Below are 19,454 nucleotides of genomic sequence, written 5' to 3'. Positions count from 1 at the left end.
TCGTCGCACGCATGCAGTTTTAATGGATTTCGTGAGGGTTACATTTTCCTCGATCTTTTTCCTTTCTCTTGCATTTCCACTCAATCTCCAACTTTAGAAAGATTTAATCTTCCTCAGTCTACAGTAAGGTAATTAAAAGTATGCACATGCAGATCTAAGCATTTGAATCGCATTTACTAAGCATAAAATATTAACTCGAAATCTTAGAGTGCCTAGAAAGATTATTATTCGTGAAAAAGGATAGGAAATGCATTTAAAAAAAAATTTTACCTGCCAAAAACAATGAAAAATAGTAATTAAGACACTGATGTTAACACAGAAATGTTCAACTAATAATATACAGTGGATTACATACCTTCATTAGCTTGGGGAATTTAACAAAATCCATTCAGAAAGACGTCTTTTATTTGCAACAAAGAAATCATAATCAATACGATATTCGTATATCAATACGATTAAATCTGCAGTCGTATATCAATACGATTCCGCGCTCGAGTTCATGATAAATGAGTCATCATTCCGTTGGTAGGTGGTAATATCCAAGTTCCCAAGTATGAGGAACTGACTATCAAAGTACCTTTGATGTCGAAATTTGGTCACCAAGATACAGACCGAATAAAGATCCCCTTAAATTTTGAGGTATTTCAAATCTCACATATTGTAAATGGGATCATCTCATAAAAAACATTCTAAAACTATTGGGATACTGATATCTGTTTTGGGGCTGGAATTTTTCCAAAGCTATAAATAGTGAAGTTCAGAAATATTGAGATTTTGACATTCAAAAGGGCGAAAATATTTATGACAAAATTTTTTGTCAGTTTTCAGAATAGAGCTATTTATGATCATAAGTGTCTTCAACAACAAAATATTATCGGGTACTAAACATACAGTGCGACAGGAAAAATACCTACAAAAATATGTCTACGTACTTGGAGTAAATATAGTGTTTTATTATTATTTCCAGTGGTGGGCACTGGCACTTATAGGCGTCTGCCACTACAAAGGCCCGAATCGGTGGTCGCTTTGTAGAGACATCAGGTTATTTCGAAGCAGGAGATACGAAAAATGAGCAATGCCCTCGCCGGGACTCCAACCTGTCGAATACGCGCCGAGCGTGCTGACCGTTACACCATGAAGGCATGCTAAGAAGGTGGGTGAAATACCTTACATACTCCTTCTCTTAAAGGCGACTGGGCATTAGGGGACCCAATCTTGGTGGTGGAGAATCATCATCCACCACCTTTTAGTTCGAGGTGACACTGTAGAGACATTAGACTATTTAGATGCAGGAGACATGCAAAATGAGTAATGCCCTCGCCTGGACTCGAACCTCGGACCTCTTGAATACGTGCCGGGCGTGCTGACCATTAAGCCACGGAGGCATGCTAAGAAGGCGGAAGAAATACCTTATAAGAAAATTTTCATTTTTATGAAGAAGATAATGTGCATATTTTATGCAATGTTCAAAGTTTAGTTTGAAGTATTAGCTTAAGCGCGAGGAAAGTGTAATAGTAAAATGATTTTTTAAAAATCAGAAGTAGCAATAAGCAGGTCAATGAAATTAATTCACTAACTCAAGAAGCAAATTAGAAGAATTAAAAATTTAGGAAGCATCTTCAAACAAATTTTAGAGCAAATATCAATCAATCATATGTTCAGCTGCATAATAGAGGGAGAAAACATAACCAGGTACAGTTATGAATTTTTTCTTTGAAACAATTTCTTTTCCATTAGACTTCAAGGGTTTTGTAAGTTCTACATCCCCAAAAAAGAATTCCACTTAGAAAAGATATTTTTGTAGCAATGTCTACTTTAGAGATTTAAACTCTTTAGAAACAAACAAACAAAAAAAAAAAAAAAAAAAAAAAAAGGGGGGGGGGAGGAGGGAGCAAGAAGGAAAATACAAAGTTATTTAGTTCCTCATATGTTCACTAACCTTACCTACTAAGAAGAGGGAATAAAAAATTTCAGCATATTTTATTATCTCTTATTTAAGGTCTTAGTTTCTAAAACTCACATCTCTTTAGCATTTAACAGTGCACTGTATTTCTCCCGCCTTCTTCGCGTGCCTTCGTGGTGTGGTGGTCTGCACGTTGGGCGCGTCGAGAGGTCCGTGGTTCAATTCCCGGCGAAGGTTTTGTTAATTTTTCATCTCTCCTGCTTCTAAATAAGCTAATGTCTCTACACAGTAAGGAAAAAATATAAAGTGTTTTCAAAATTAATGCTTTAATTTCAATTAATTAGACTTTAAATATAATTTCCTACGTAAAAATGAAATCGCCGAGTAATAAATGTTCTAGAAGGCAAAAAATTTTATACGGATTTAAGAGAGCGTGGAGGCAGCCTTTCCGACTACCTCGTAATTCAAAAGTCACTTGTACTAATATAAATTTGAAAATAAGCTAAAACTCTTGCGAAACCTCGGAAAACTGTCCCTTCTTCCAGACCAAATGGATGATGAATGTAAGACCTTTAACGTATATAATAAAACTGCAGCATCTTCCAGGTTTACATGGATGATAAATGTTCGCAGGATGAAACACTGAAAGATTAATCCACAGATCTTTCTACAATCAAAAGTTTCTATTTCAGTGTACGTAATGTATATGACATAAGAATTCTTTTTGGTATTGACAGTAATGCTGTAAATGCTCATTATAATCAGTTGGATATATTGTAAATTAAACTATTAAACTATGTAAATTAGGCACTTTATTAAAAATTAAATAAGTATTTACAGTATTAAAAAACACATTTACTGCTTTTAAATTACTTAAAACGTTAAGCTTGGATAATCTGATAGATAATTAAAAGTCTTATGTCAAGTCAAATGTACTATAGTATTTAGGTTAAAATACACACCGAACAACGATATTTTAGAGGTCAAACAACAAAAATCAGCGTTATATTTTCAAACTTTCAAGGTGCAAATATAGCGCTGATTTTTGCTGTTTGACTTCTAAAATACTACAGTATTGTTGGGTTCAACGGATTCGGGAATTTAGAGTAATTGATGACAACGCTTGATGAAAAATCAAAACGCAATTTATTCGCCAGTAGGCACTATTATACAAGGCAGTTCCAAAGACATGTTGATACTAATCGAAAAACTATGACAAACATGCTGAAAGAATTAGCAACAAAGCCTTCAGGTTGTGACGCTGAAGGCACTTTCACGGCAAAGCACTACTAAATTACAGCTCTCGACTCAGTCAATCGCTCTCAAGCTGACTTCTAAACTCAAGACACTACATTACCCGTACAGGCAAGGTATATATATATATCACAGTTTCTGGTAACGTTTTGGCGAGCCCACTACAATTTCTCTTCTCATATATATATATATATATATATATAAGAGATAAATAGCGGCGCTAATAGCTACTATTTAGCATATCAAATGTTGTATGAACTTAAATCCATTTAGTGCGAATACAAGTTATTATTACTTGCGCAATTGCTGCAAAGTTAGTTAATAATAATTTATTTCCTAAACAGTATTGATTAATTGATTATATTATCTCCTAAGTTTAATTAAAGTAGAATTATTATAAATGTGTGCATCCATACTGGTAAGTTATATTTTGAAAGATGTTTTGAAGTAATTTGAAAACAAAATGTTAATAATGTTATAGATTTAACCTACCTTCGAGAATATTGAAACCGCTAAGAATGCGTTCTAGAATGTTCTTGCTTCGTCAATGACCTATCGCCAATCTTGTAGCCAAATACCGCCAAATGGGCGATTTCGGACCAAATCTGGCAACCCTGCCTTTAGCTTCCACTTTCACACAACACTAAGCCCGCTGCTTAGCTAACTTACCGCATTCCGCAACAGCATATATATCCAAATATATAATAAATTATATATGTTTTAAGTTCAAATATATAATCAAATCACATATACTCTGGCATCTAGGCCTCTGGCTGCCAGTATATACTCTGGGTGCTTACGAGGCCATATGTGTGTGTGTGTGTGTATTTAATTATGGCAAAGCACACTAGGGCTATCTGCCTAAGGGGAGGGATGCCTACGTGGAGGACTTTCTAAGGGAAACTGGCTCGTATACACGTTACACATAGAGAAAACCACGAAAACACCCATGCAGCCAGCCCGTTCGCGGGATTCGAACCTCGGACCGAACTACCAGTGTTCAGCGACTTTACCGCTCGGCCGCTGGTGGGCCACGAGGCCATATGAGAGAGAGCCGTTAAGAGATGATATATTAGAAACGTAGTAGAGTAACGTTAAAAGCCTAAAAAGAAGAAAAGGAAACTTTTAACGATATTTATTAGCAGCATTACGTTAACAATAATGAGTATATGGGAATTTTATTATTGGAATATTTTCTTCCTGTTAGAAATTGAATTAGTACTCTATTAAACTGAAGGAGCAAAAAATACGTATTGTAGATCTTTTCTGAAACAGAAATAAATCGATAAAAAGAAAGATTTTAGGACATTCAAAAAATAAATTGCTTCTCCATTTAAGTTCTGGAAGAAAAGAAACTTAGTTAAAAAAATTGTATTTATTGTAAAATGGGAAAATGATTTAAATTAATAAATCAATTAAATTTAGAAAAAAAATTAAAAAGCATTTTGAATTAAAGGAATCAGTGTACAGTTTTAAAAATTCTCCAATTTAAATCTGAAATCAATTTTCTGGGAACTTATTTGATGAGATTAAAGGAAAAAATATGTGAAAAAAATAAAAGACAGGAAAACAGTGAGGGAAATTTTGAATTCTAAATGCATCGATGAAAAAGAAATTTGAGAAAGAAATTTCGGGAATAAAAATTTACAAAATGAATAAAATTACAAATTTCACTGTTATTACAAAAAATAAAAAAGATTAAATGGAGTACTAATTGATCAAATTATGCACGTAAAGTAAGAACATTCTTAATTTCATGGAGAGAAAAAAGAAAATAGTACAAAATTGGAATTTGAAATATAATAGTGTACAATATATTTCATTTATTTCAAAGCTGAAGTGAAAAAAATAAACTGCTGACACTAAAATTTCGTAATTAAAATTCATTCTTATACTTTAAAAGTTAGACATTCGTATATGATAGTATACTTCGCAAGAAAAACCAATAAATTCATAATAGGAATATTAAATTTATAACAGATACGCTCGATAACAAAACATCCTATTTGAAAGAGAGGAAGGAAAAAAAAAAAACTTTCAAAACAGAATGACAAAAAATGGTATCTTTTTTTTATTTGACCTTAAATTTAGTTCTCGTATTAAGTTAAATGATTAGTTTTCAGATTGAAATTAGAAAAGAAATAAAATACTCCAAAAAAAACTTAATTTCTTTCTTAATAGGAAAATAGCTTTTACAGCAAAACGTTTTCAGAGAACTATTTTAATGAAGGACAGTTCAATGGAAATTTCCTTTTATTTCAACAAATATCTGTTAGAGAATTGATTTCGAAAGGCGAATGATAAAAAGAATTATTTATGACAAATGGAATTATTTTTCACTTGCTGCCTCCCATGTTCGTGCTTTACATTCCCTCATTATAGCAAAAGGAAAGAGTTATATAAAATGCTTACCCAAAACTCGTTACACGGAGTTGAAAGGTGAATGATAGCCATACCTCAGTTAATTATACGAATCGTAATGTATTTCCTCTGGAAGACATGTAAGTTATCATCTCAAAGTAGACTTCGTTATGCTCAGTGGGAAGATACGTATTCAATCAAAAATACTGAAAAATATCGACTCTGAATGTATACCAAAAGCAAAGAGGAGAAAAAGGAAGAAATACGACTGCTGCTGTATAAAAGAGAAAAAGAGAGAGAGAGAGAGATTTATGCTGAGTTTTGCTTTTTTCGAAACGCAGAGTATACATTAAAGTCAAAAAATCTCCTGAAGGCTATGCAGAAAATGATAACAGCACTAAACAAAATGAAAAAAAAAAAAAATAAATAAAATAAAATTAAAAAATAAAATTTTTGCGCGAAATATTCACGGTGTAAAGAAATAAAGAAAATAAAATTACAAAATAATAATAATAACAATAAAAAAACGAACTTTTCCTCTACCCCTCAAGGCTGATATAAGCGAAGTAAGGATACAGCGAAGTAAGGATAAAAAATTGTCTAAGGAAAAGTAATAAAATAAAACTGGTAAGAGAGTGAAGGAAGAGCGTAATTTCAAAGTCCGTTTGGCATGTTCTGCACTGCCATTAATTGTTTGGCCTCCTCTTTCCTTAGGGATGGAAGCAAGAGGGAAAGAGTGTGAGAGAGGGAGAAAGATTCCTCTCCATCCTCTTAACGTGAATGGTTACCACGGTGATTGCCTCTGATAATCATCGGCGAACTCCCAGACAGGCTCATCAACAGGGGCTACGGGGCATTATCAGTTAACACCCTCCACTAGCCGATGGCTGGTATACATATATAGTTGCAAAATACCAGGTATTATCTTCAGGCATGTAAAGAACTATCTTAAGAGTGGGTTTTTCAAATACACATTTTCTTATCTTGCATGGAGTTATTAAAAATTTTAATCCCAATTATAAAATTTTAATAAGAAAGGATGCCACTATCTCTAATCAAACCAGAAAAAAATATTTAGTAGTGAAAAAGACACGTATATGAAATTGTCGAAATAATATAAATGCCGTAAACAATTTTTGAAATTTAGTGGGCTTTTCTGATACTTCATGGGGTAGGCTATACAAGATGATTCAAAATATCGACATGAATCAAATGTCAGTGCCTGAAGGCTTTAAAAGCTTTAAAAGCAGCACATTTTCTGTATTTGATATGAATGAACCATTAAACACAACAACAATAGTTTTTTTTTAAATTTATAGTCTAATTCTACTTATATGAACTACTCATACGGTCATCTTTACTTTTGCCTAGCCTATGTAAAGTGATAAATCAGAATATTTTAGAGAATATCCTTTTTAACAATTATATGTTTGAAATAAAATTATAATCATGAGATATCTATCTTAAATTCTTAAAGCTCGACTGCTCTTTAAATTTTATAGTTTTTAAAAGGTGATAACATATTAATGGCTTGTGTTGTTGCTGTTGCTGTCTTGTCCATGAATTTCATGGAAGAATGGCTGCCAGAGCCTCAAGGAGGTTGGACTTTCTACTTCCACCCTAGTTTTGAAGGAAATCAGTCTGTGAAGTGGTCCGAGGATATCTCACCCCTCTCCCCTTCCACCAATCCACACCAGAGGACTTTGGCTCGCCATATATTTAGAGCGCCCCCATACCACAAAGACACTATACAAACATCCATGCCTTCTTCGGGAATCAAACCCGAGTACCGCAGTAGGCTTTCCTAACCGCTATACCGTCTAGTCGGCCATTAATGGCATATTACAATATTTTAATCAATTATATTTTAATCTAGTAGTAGGCCGTATCAGGCCGTCTAGGCATTTTTGTGCTACAATAAAATTGAAAGCAGTATTAAAAGTTTTGCCGTCTTTCTCTGCATGATGACTTTTATTGAAAACATACTCGTTTTTGCGAATGAAGGGGGAAGAAAGAAATGCAACAGAAATATCTGAAAAACTAATAAATTTTGTAATAGTATAGACACATTAGGTATTATTTTTGAAAGCATGAGAGATGAAAAAGGAACATTGCTCTCGCCGAGATTCGAACCAAGGACCTCTCGAATACGCATCAAGCGTCCTGACCACTACACCACAAAGGCATGCTAAGAAGGCGGGAGAAATACCTTATATACTCCCCCTTTTAAAGGGCGATTGGGGATCAAGGGCCCCAATCGTCAAATCATGGTGGGGAAAATGATGATTTGATTTTTACTTGATGTATAGTTAACGGCTCTCAATTTCGATCGTAAATACTATGGAACTCATATCTGTGAACTTCTAGAGACATGAGATTAATTGGAAAAGCAGGAGAGACGAAAAATGAGCAAACGCGTTCGCCGGGAATCGAACCACGGACCTCTGGAATACCAGCCCCAAGTGTAGAACCATTACACCACGAAGGCTCACTAGGAAAGCGGGAGAAATACCTTATGAACTCATATTTGAATTTTATGGTTTAAGCGAGAAGAACAGGATGTTTAGTAAATAAAGGTAACACACAAAACGTTAAAAAAACGCCCCTTTGGGCGTAATATAAAATATGAAAGCTTTCCGATTCATTTATTTATTTATTCATGTTTAAAGCAAAATACCCTTAATGAGGATTTCAAAGCCTAATCTTGTGCTTCCTTTTGCCTGCTCAGGAAAAAATAACGTGAGGAGTGCATCATTCCATTTTCCATGACAAATAAATGTCTGCAATCTTACATGGTATTAAATCTTATCTACATATATGAAGAAGTCATTGACATTGTTAACGTGCTACAGTAATGTCAGTACATTTTATTGTGCTGCAGTGAAGAGTGACTCACTGCACTTCAAACAGGAACGCCCGAGTCTTATTTTAATGAATTTCAGAGACACAAATAATTTACATTCATTAAATGTATTATTAAGTACATAAGGGTTACGAGTGAATAGCGTTTCTCTTAAACATGCTGTCGCATGGTGAATTTTAAAGAAGTTTCAGTAATTCAAATGTGCTTCTGCCTGTTGAAGAAATGACACGAACTGTGAGTTTGAGTGACAAGGTCGACACGACAGGTGAGGGTTCCTTCTCAACGAAGAAAGACGGGGTGAAATTGGAAGGAGAGAAGGGAGGCAAGGAGTCATTAGATGAGCGAGAGGGGAGAGGGGAGGGTGCTTTCGCACGTGATCATCAAACGATTCGACGGAGCATGAAGGCGGTTAATCCCAATTTTTGGAGCAAAACTTTCATGCAAATATCGTCTTCTGCCTGGTCTCTCTGCTTTGCATGGGGAAATGAAGGACAGCGTTTTAGTTTATTTATTTATTATTTCATCGATTTTTTTTCCACCCTCCAAAATTTTTTGGTGATATCACTTCCCCTCTCAGATGTGAATTTTCATAGCTCAGTAAAGTTTTAGTCATTTTTCTCAAAGGACTTAAAGTGCAATAAAGTCTCAAGAATACTTTCCTGTTAAAGAAAACTAGTTACCAATTGCGGGGAAAGTTTTATTGCGTGCAGTTAAATACTTCTTAAGGAATACAGTAAAAGTTAGTTTCATCTTGGTAAACTTCATGGAGATGCAAGCATTGATAAGCAATCCATCGACTAGGAACCTTTACTAACATGAAGTGAGAACTGACCCCTGGAAATCTGAATTCAGGTATTTTAAGGAAATATTTAGCGGTAAGATTTACTTGTATTATTACGAAAAATAAAATAAAATATATTGTATTATTACAAATTTTTCAAATAATCGAGGAGGGAGAACGTGTGATAGCTGATATCTCAAGCTTGCTTCATAATGGTTTTGAAAATAATGTCGGGTATTAATTTGTTCCTTTGGTACACATTATTAGATATCCATCGAAAATATCGGAAATGAAAAAAGAAATCAAAGAGAAAACATCGCAACTCTAAGAAACGTCGCAACTCTCTCACGTGGCATAAAACATTTTCGTCGAAAAAGAACAGCTAAAGACATCGTCTTATAAAACAACCAGGGAGATAAGAAAGTAATTAGAAAACATCGCAGCTCTAAGGAACCGTAGTATAAAATATTGCCACCCAAAATAAAGCAGTTAAAAACATCGTCTTACAAAACATCCTGGGAGATAAGAAAGCAAATAGAAAACATCGCAGCTCTAAGAAATCGTAGTATAAAACACTGCCGTCTAAAATAAAGCAGTTATGAGCATCGTCTTAGAGAACATCCCAGGAGATAAGAAAGCAAAGACAAAACATTGTAACTTTAAGGCATCGTGGGATAAAACTTAGCCGTGGGAAGAAAGGCAGTTGAAAACATCGCAGTTTTAAAACATCGTCATCGAAAGTATCCTGGCAAAAAATAAAGCAACTAAATATCATTGCATGATGATAACATTGCAAGCATGGGATTTACAGGCTTTAAAATTTGCAAATGTATATTCAGGTAATGATATGTGAGCGCAAGAAGGACTCATGAATATTTTTAACGCTATATTTCGTATTTTGAATGAACAAATAAATTGCTGGTCAGAAAGCAAGAAGGAAACTTAAGCATTCAGGAACTGGAAATGAGTAGAAAATTAGTACTTAACTATTAAGTAGTAAAGGTAAATTAATCTCTTTTATAAAGTTATATTGGTAGTTTGACTTGAAACATACAGTCTAAAGATGATTAAGAAAAGGAAGATGAATAATTTTATAAAATTACTCTATTAAGATTATTTACTTAATGATCAAATTAAAAAATTATTTCCTTTCACCTTTGTTAACTTGATATTCTTTTAGTAAAAATTAAGACTTTCCGTCCTGAAAATGAAGTCTTTAGTCTGTTTAGTAAAATTAAGTAAGTTTCAGTTTATTCATCTTCTTAAAGAGTAATTAACATTTTCGTGTACAACGCACTGTTATTCGTTTGGATAACATTGCGCTGTACTGTTATTCCACAGTATTCCATTACTGCTGATTCGTTAGTTATGACGAGGCATATGAAGGGATAGTTACATAACATTTCAGTTGGATATTTGGATTTATTGTATTATAGTAAAGCATATTAATGCCTTTGTGGAGGATTTTCTCGGGAACTGGCTCATATTCATGTGCTTAATAGGAAAACCCCAAAAAACCTCTGCACTGGACAGGACCATTTCAGCAGAGGAATATTAACTGAACTAGTTTGCTTTTATATCAGTTGTTGAAAAAGATACAAAATTTAACTGTTAAGAGGCACTGTTCTTTCATTCGAACTTTTTTTATAAAGTAAGAAGCCTGCTTTAACAATCGTATTATTTCAAGTACCTTAGCCTTCAGAGCATTTAGTTCTATTGAGTAGACATATTTTCTTGTTGATAACAATTATCTGGTCCAAAAATAGTAGTCTTATACTGTTGACAGACACAACAAACATCACTGTTGGGGAGAGCTAAAATAAATTATTCTATTATTCAACACAGCCGAATACGTGTAACAGAATATGGACATCTCAAAATCAATTTCTAGCAAACTCTTCAGAAATTTCTTTTTTCGAAACAATGGTTTTTGTGGTCCCTTCGTTTTTCATGTGATGGCTTTGATATTTATTACAGTTGTGGGTGTTCTAATTAAAATTACAGAATATTTCATTAAAGTAAAAGCTCTTTTCAATGTTTTCTAGATACATTAAGGAATTAAAAATACATTAATTAAACACTGTCTTTATTTTTACCATTAAATAAGCATTTAATCTAAAAAATTCATTTAACTCTTATCTTTAAACTTTGACTGCTGAACACCAACTTTAATTTTAAAAAAATGATGGGGATCAAACTTAGGACTTTTAGATATACTGCGAGGTCCTTTAATAAAAATATTCACGAGGTTCGTGCAATTCTGACTAACTGGTGAGACTGAGGCCATCGTCTGAGTTTTTATGCATATACGTACTTTATAATGTGTTTCTCCCGCCTTCTTAGCATGCCTTCGTGGTGTAGTGGCCAGCACACTCGGCGCGTATTCGAAAGCTCCGTGGTTCGAGTTCCAGCGAGGAAATTGCTAATTTTTCATCTTTCCTGCTTCGAAATAACCTAATATTTCTACAGTGGCGCCTGAACTAAAAGGGTAGTGGATGATGATGATTTGAATGTATTCATTGTCCGTTACCATGACTTTATATACATGATTTTATTTTGACTGAATTTGGAAAAAGAAGTGTTTAGTCAAATGCTATTGACTTATGCTTATGTTCCATGTAGTCATGCCTAAAACAAGAAGTTAATTTTCAGTCACAGTTCATGATGAAACGATCTGTCGGTCCTGAACGTCACCAAGCTTGAAAGATGGATTGGGTTTTCATAGCTCTTTATCTCTAATGACTTATTTCTCCAGTAAGCCGGCTCTTATTATCAGGATAGGCTTACTTTGCGAATAAACAGCCTGAAATGCAAATAATCGAAAATAGTTAAGAGACCTCAATTAGTCACAAACAGAAAGGTAATTAATTAACCGAAATGTGAATATTATAGTCCCACTAAAAAAACACAAACTTTTATTTAAAATATCTGTGCCAATATTTGTCACAAGTTATGATTTAGAATTAAGTAATGTCTTTATATCTATTATCTTATAAAAAATTATTGCTTATGAATTGTTCATCTAGTATTTAAGAAATATTTTGCACGCTAAAAGGAATTTCATTTCAATCAATCGCTTTTCTTAGTTTAATAGGTTTCAGAAATTAAGCCAGGGAATTTTAATTTCAACGTTAATACTGATGGAACAAGAAGAAATGAAGAAAAACGTCTCTGATGCCCAAAGAAATACGTTCGCTTTCATAAAACCGGAGTCAAAACTTTATGATATGCAATCAATCTATAAGCTTATATTGGTCAATGCTCTATTTTTATGTTAATTCTTTACTCCACCTTCTATTTCTTCCATCCGCTGTCACTAGAAGGCAAGTTTGAGTTTAGGTACCTTGCAAAGTTGTTTAGATGGAACACTGTGATACATACCCAATAAGCAAAATGATCTGCTATACGAGGAATTGCTCACATGGCCGACGTGCTGACTGGTGAGTAAATTTTTTATCAATTGCAGCGAAGTTTAGAACCGCCATTTCCAGAGCTCGGCTGACAAACGGTGTGGCCAAGTTAGTGACCTGTAGTGATTTTTTCTGGCAATTTTTTTAGAAGTTTTTTGAAAACGCAATTTTGAAGTAAGGAGTGGTTTCTCTGGTGCTTCCAGAATCTCGAGCTGGCTCCAACAATCAAGGACAAAGTCACGGCTCCAACAATCAAGGACAAAGTCACGGCTCCAACAATCAAGGACAAAGTCACGGCTTCAACAATCAAGGACAAAGTCAGTTGTTAATTAGTTCTGTTTACTTCGGAGAAATGCTGTACGAAGAGTTAGATGAACTACGTTTTAGAGCTTAATTCGTGAGATTATTAATTGGAATAAATTGTCAATTATTCACGAACACGAACCTTGCAATAATAATACTCCGCACGAAAGATCAACATTTTAAAGCTTAGCGTAGTTCTAAAAATGTCTTCTTATTTCTGAAAGACATGATTATATTTAATGTTACGGTCTAAAAATTTTAAAATGTTTTAAATTACAGTCAATTTTAACCTATAACCGTTGTAACAGAAACCTGTAAACATACTGCCTCTAGATAATTTTAAGAACGACGTTCCATTACAGAGTTTGATGTGAATGTGATTACTTCTAAGCTGAAGGTATGAATCATGGGCTTTTAAAGGATAAAATGCAAAGAAATTTCTATAAGCAGTATTAAATCTTCGCTTTAGAGCCAGTTCTATAATAATATGGAAAAAAAATTCGAAATATTATTTGAAAAAAAATGATACAATATTTTCTCTTTGACAAAAAAAAAAAAAAAAAAAAAAAAAAAGAGAGAAAATAATGTATGATTTGTAAAAAAAGGGGAGAATACCACTAGGCTCAATATCTTTGCTGGTGTAAATGTAAAGGGAAATTTCGAAAATTTAAAAGTACTTTTATAAAAATCTTGCATTCAAGTTAAAATTCCAAACTAAAAAACAGAAACTGTGTAGTCATAACACTTTCATTGTGTGTAGAAACCACATCTTCGCCGTTATTTTAAGCCGTTATCTTTTACCCAAATATCCAGATCTGTACATTGCATGATCCATCGACAACCACATTACATAAACAAATGGGAAACAAATATTTAATAAACTAATTATTAATTTCTTTAATAGCAAGTGTCTTAGTTCGTAGAAACAAGTAACGTTTTGCCCATTCCTGTTGCTCATTATTATTTTCTTTAAAAACGACCGGTACACTGCGGGGAAAAAAAAAAAAAAAAATTGGGGGACAGTTCTACATCTCCCGCTCTACTGGGCCGATTGACGAAATTCAACTTCCGTTTTTCATGTCTAGAAAGCGATACTTAGAATATGTATTAGATTTATATACAGCATTGTTTTAATATAGGTATTTTTACACAAAATTGGACTTTTTCTGAAATGACATGCCAATTGTTTTACCATATTTCGATTCTATGACTCAAATTATGGCAAATTGCCAAATTTTGTAAAAATCGCACGAGTAGCTTTTTAAAAATTAGCTCTTAAAATTTTAGCTCCTCAGTGCTAATTGAATTCGATATATATTTATGAATATCTCTTTTTTATTAAACTTACTTGATTCCTTCTTCCAGAATTCGAAATTTAGGCTTAATCCAAATATAATTCGCATATTTTTTATGATTTATTTTTAAAATTTGTATTTTTTAATATTTTTTATAAATGTTTTAAAAAGATTTTTGTATTATAACCTATAAAATTTTTAACATTATCTTAAAGTAGATGTGTTTTTAACCATATCTGCAAAAAAATTAGAGTTTTCTATTCAAAATTTCCTAAGATATACGAGAATTTATATTTTGGCGCGTTTTGAAATTTGGTGTACTTAATAGAAGCGATAATAACGAAAATGCAGTTTACGCATCTTGTTAAAATTATTTGAAAGAACGAACGATAAACCTTTTTTTCCCGCTCGTGCATCAATGAAAAATAAGGGAAGTGAGTAGGCTACCATAAATTAAAAATTCATGGTGCAAACTGAAAAAAATCCGCCAAGATAAATTTTTAAATTTCTCCATAAATATCTCATAAAAAAATTACAAAATTTAATATTTACGCATAATTTGAGTCGTAGAATTGAAATATGGAAAAAAAATTGATATGTTATTTTATAAAAAATCCGATTTTGTGTCAAAATACCTATGTTAGAATAATGCTATATATAAATCTAATATATATATGCTAAGCCGTGCTTTCGAAACATGAAAAACACAATTTGAAATTCGCCAATCGGCCCAATAGAACGGAAGATAGAGGAACTGTTTCTTTTTTTTTTTTTTTTTTTTTTTCCCTCAGTGTGTGTATTTAATTATTGTCTCTTAGAATGACAACAGAATGTAAATTTTAATAAATGTAGAATATGAAAAGAGACGTTGTTTCGAAATTAAAATTTAAAATTGTTTGGAAAGCTGGGACATTTTGGATGCAAGCATTTATCAGCTGATATAAATCCACAAGCATTTGACAATAATTTAAATATTGATTGCTGTTTATATCATACACCCAAAATTTATATTCGGGTCAATTTTCCATTCTATATCTGAATATTCCACAATTCATATTGAATTGTCAAAGAAATCGACAACAAATGATTCAATTTTAGCAGATCATTATACAAATTTTATGGGAATGTTAACCCAGCTTTGTCTCTAAAAGGATTTTAAATGCATTATTAAAATGGCGTTTATTAAGTGATATGCACTGAAGAGTTTTGTATGTTTCTAATTCAGCTTCAAAAGGTTAAAATAGATTAATCCAGTTCCTAGAAATATTAATTTGAGGATGTGTTAAAAATTTTTATGACAGTAATAACAGTTATGACTTAAACCATGAAAGGTACTTAATAGTAATCTAAATAGCACTAATTTATACAACGGCTTCATCTAGTTTTAAAATATTCTGCAGATTCAGTTTATATATTTTATCTTTAACATGCTTAAAGTGATTTCAGCGCAATTAATTTTCATTTTCTTTTAAAACGGATTAATAGATATAAGTTTCTGCGATATATTGATAAAGCTACTGCGAGAATAAAAAGCAGATGTTTTGAAATGGGTTAAAAAGTTCTACAGAAATTTAAAAGTCGGAATTTGTTCTACTGCATTCAATGTACACATGGTCAACATTATCAGAAATGTAAAAAACAAGCACAGTTTAATCAGTTTTGGACTACTGCTATGCTGCAAATTAGAAGACAAAAAGAACAATTAAACATGTTTAAAGGTAACGTAATAATTCTAATTTAAATTTATATTAAAAACAGCTTAAAGAACTTGGTTTTAACAAATAAAGAATTTCAAATTTGTTTTATTTACGATTAAAAATAGAAAGATATATTTAGAAAATGTAAAATATCATGTTACTAATATTTAATTTTAAATCTGTTTTTCAGAATATAATTAAATAACAGATGCAATAATTTCAAGCCTGTTTGAAGGAAATAAGTGTGAAAATTTAAGTTCTGTCTGGGGCTGATTTTGAAGAAACCGATGCCAAAGAATGCTTACAATTTATTGATATATAATAAAAACGAAATGTTTTGGAACTTTTTTTTTAACTGATCTCAAAAAAGCTGCTAAATGATTACTAAATGCAATTTAAGCCTGATTTGTCTGAAATATCGTCTGCTTATAGAAGAAAGTTATGATGGAATTTTTAGCATTATTTTATGCAATTGATTGCTTCTGTTGTAGATTCATAAACTGTTTAGTCTATAAAATGGAAGCAGTAAAAACTTCACTGAAATCGAGTCAGCATTGATCATCTTTAAACGATAAACAAGAAATAAGATATTTCAACTGGATGGGCAAAGAGTAAAGTTTGTCATTTACAGAAAAGACATATAAAGTTTGATTTTCTTAGTTATCATAAACTGCAACCAAACTATTTAGACCGACAGAGAATTATCGCTAAAAGTTAACAGTAGAAGGTTTCAAAGCCAACCTTTTCATTAAATAAGAATTTTTTATTATTATTACGCGCTCCGCCCTTAAGCACTACACGGAAAGGGAGGGATGCCCCGTGGAGATCTTTTTAAGGTAAATTGGCTCGTATAGACGTTACATATGGGGAAAACCACGAAAACGCCCATGCAGCCATCCCGTTCACCGGGACTCGAACCTCGGACCGAACTACTAGTGTTCAGCGACATTTGCCGCTCGACCGTTGTTGGGCCTTAAATAAAAACTTGAACATAAATACAAGCCTCGTGCTTACAACTGAGCCAAATACTTATGGCCAAGTAACTTAAGATAACAGTCGAATGTAAAATTTAGATTCAAGTAAGCTAGTAGACAAAGACTACACAAATCAATTTAAGTGAAGTTAGCTCATAAACCTAACCAGAGCAGATATCGGCAATTATAACGCAAGATCGAAGACTAAAAATCTTATTTAAGCTAACAGCAACCTAGTAACATGGCCTCAAGAGGTAGAACACGCTCTGAATGTAACTTCCGAAACATTCTTTTAAATACTATCTCTTTCTACCTTACTTACATTCTGGTAGAGAGCGGAAACGAGGAGTAACAGTAAAGATCCAAACCATAAAATAAGTGGCTAGTGAAAAAAAAATAGTAATAAACCTGAATACATATATCGGTTTCTTGAAAGAATTCAGTTCAGTCAACTAGAAAAAGCAGTTGATATATGGTAAGAATTGGAGGCTTCCTTCAGCCCATTTGGAGACGAGTGTCCCCATAGCTCAAACGAAAGGGGCCCCGTAGTTGATATATGCTAATGACCCTTTGCATAAAATAGTTACGGTATTTTCTCCCTCCTTTCTGCATGCCTTTGTAGTGTAACGGTAGCACACTCGGCGCGCGTTCGAGAGGTCCAGGTTCGAGTTCCAGCAAGGGCATTGCACATTTTTTCATATCTTCTACTACAAGAAAATCTGATATCTTCACAAATGAATTTATTGCAAAGGAGAATGGAACTGACCTTTATCGTTCTCCTCACTCGCCTTATTTTGGCACTTGTAGGTTAGTTTCAACAGAAACCTTGCCTTAAAATGCTCAAAGCCGTCACTGATTTCCGAAAAGAATGCCAAAGGTTTCTAAGGTGTCAGGCATTTCTAAGGCTTTCTGTAACTTCATGAATATGTTAAAGTAAATGAGGCATTAGAAAGAATACACGTAGAAAACTAACAATAATAAAGTTGTTTTCGTCAAATATATTTTTTTTTAAATTTTTTTTAGGTTCAGCTCTAAAATTTGTAGATGCACATATACGTATCATAATATCTTTATTCAATATTCCACAGCCAAAATTTTGCATTTCATCTAGAATATAAACATAATTATTCATCTTTTTCGCGCTTTTTCGCTTAAAACCAAGATACCAGCGGATAGAATCATGTCTCGTATCTTTTGCTATCAGGTATTTGAAATAAAGCCATGTTTAACTGAAAGTTTTCTCCAAAGGCAATGGGAGAACCATTATCACAATTCTCCTTAACGAAACAAAACAAAGCTGCACCTTATTATATCCCAGAATCCAGGAGAACAATTCTCCATCTCGGATCTAAAACCGTAGGTGAGGAGAAAAAGTAATTCTCCGGGTTGATGAGAGTACAGCTGCAAAAACTTTGTTGTTTCTCTGAAAGAACGCTCTTCGAGAAAACAACAACAACAGGAATGCCTCTATAGTCTTTTCTTCTGTAAGGGTTGTCCGTGGGAGTAAAATACCAAAGAGGAGAAAAAAAGAGAACTTTTACGATTTTTACTTGGGGAACAGAAACTGCGATCATCTGGCTTGGTGTCACGTCTCAGACGAAACGACTTCTTGCAAGAAGGTGGAGGTGGTGGACCAGGCAAAGAATTAGGGTCGTTCAAAGGGGGAGGTCGTATTGCTGGAGGAAGGAGATCGTGACTTTAGGAAAAGTCCGTCCAAACGAGAGTTGGGGGAGTTTCTATGATGGCAATACTTTCGGAACTCCCGTGCCTTGCGACTAATTACAGGCCAACCAGGAGTAAGAGGAAAAAAAGGGCTTGGTAGGGATTTTGTTACGTTACTTTGTTTTTACCCGGCTTTTATAGCCCCCTACGGTTTATTTGTTTGCTTGTGCTTCCTATTTATATGGCTTCGTTTGTTCTCGAGAAAACCCATGAAAGTTAATACAGAAGGATAGTGGCATGGGCTGCACAACGTACATTACAGAAGAAGTTTCTACGTTGAAAAGAGAAAGAATCCGGATATATAGTAATAGTAATAAAATCTTCAGGAGATTCTTAAAAAATCACTAGCAATATTTCCAGTTTGACTTCTACCTGATTCCGCTGCTGTAGAAATGAAAATCTGATGTACCCCCTTGTTTTTTTGTACTTATTTTAATCCCAGAACAAACTAAAATGTAAGGCCTCTTTGTATTATGCAACCAGAAGTAAATCCCAAATACTTTAACGCCACACGCTGAATATGGGCTGCTAGAATAAAATTTAGCATTAAAGTACCATAAGAAAAACAAGCATTCATATACGTGTATTTAATAACGAAATCTAAAATACCGTATTTGCCGGTGTATAAGACGCACTTTTTTTCTTTGAAAATAGGTCTGAAAAACAGGGTGCGTCTTATACGTCAATACTTGCGTCTTATACGTCGATGCATTTTATACGTCTTATACGTCGTCGTTTGTGAATGGATCAAAACTTCATGAGATACTGTGAAAAGAGAGACAGTGGTTAAATCATTTCAGAAGTGTGGCATTGATAATGCACTAGATGGTAGATAGGACAAATTGTTGTTTGAGGACTTGGATGCTGATTTAGAGGAGGTTTCAAGCGACT

General features: G+C 33.4%; 1 protein-coding gene across 2 annotated transcripts in view; it reads right to left on the bottom strand.

The window, feature by feature from the left end:
- LOC118181844 (LIM/homeobox protein Lhx5-like) overlaps positions 1-19,454 on the bottom strand; it is a 425,656-nt gene that overhangs the window by 108,743 nt on the left and 297,459 nt on the right. The window lies entirely within an intron of this gene.

Source organism: Stegodyphus dumicola, chromosome 7 (genome assembly GCF_044657685.1).
Source record: "Stegodyphus dumicola isolate Sdum_Otavi_A_Nest chromosome 7, ASM4465768v1".
NCBI lineage: Eukaryota > Metazoa > Arthropoda > Arachnida > Araneae > Eresidae > Stegodyphus > Stegodyphus dumicola.
The sequence above is the reverse complement of the archived record's forward strand: the minus strand, read 5'-3'. Positions and strand labels throughout refer to the sequence as shown.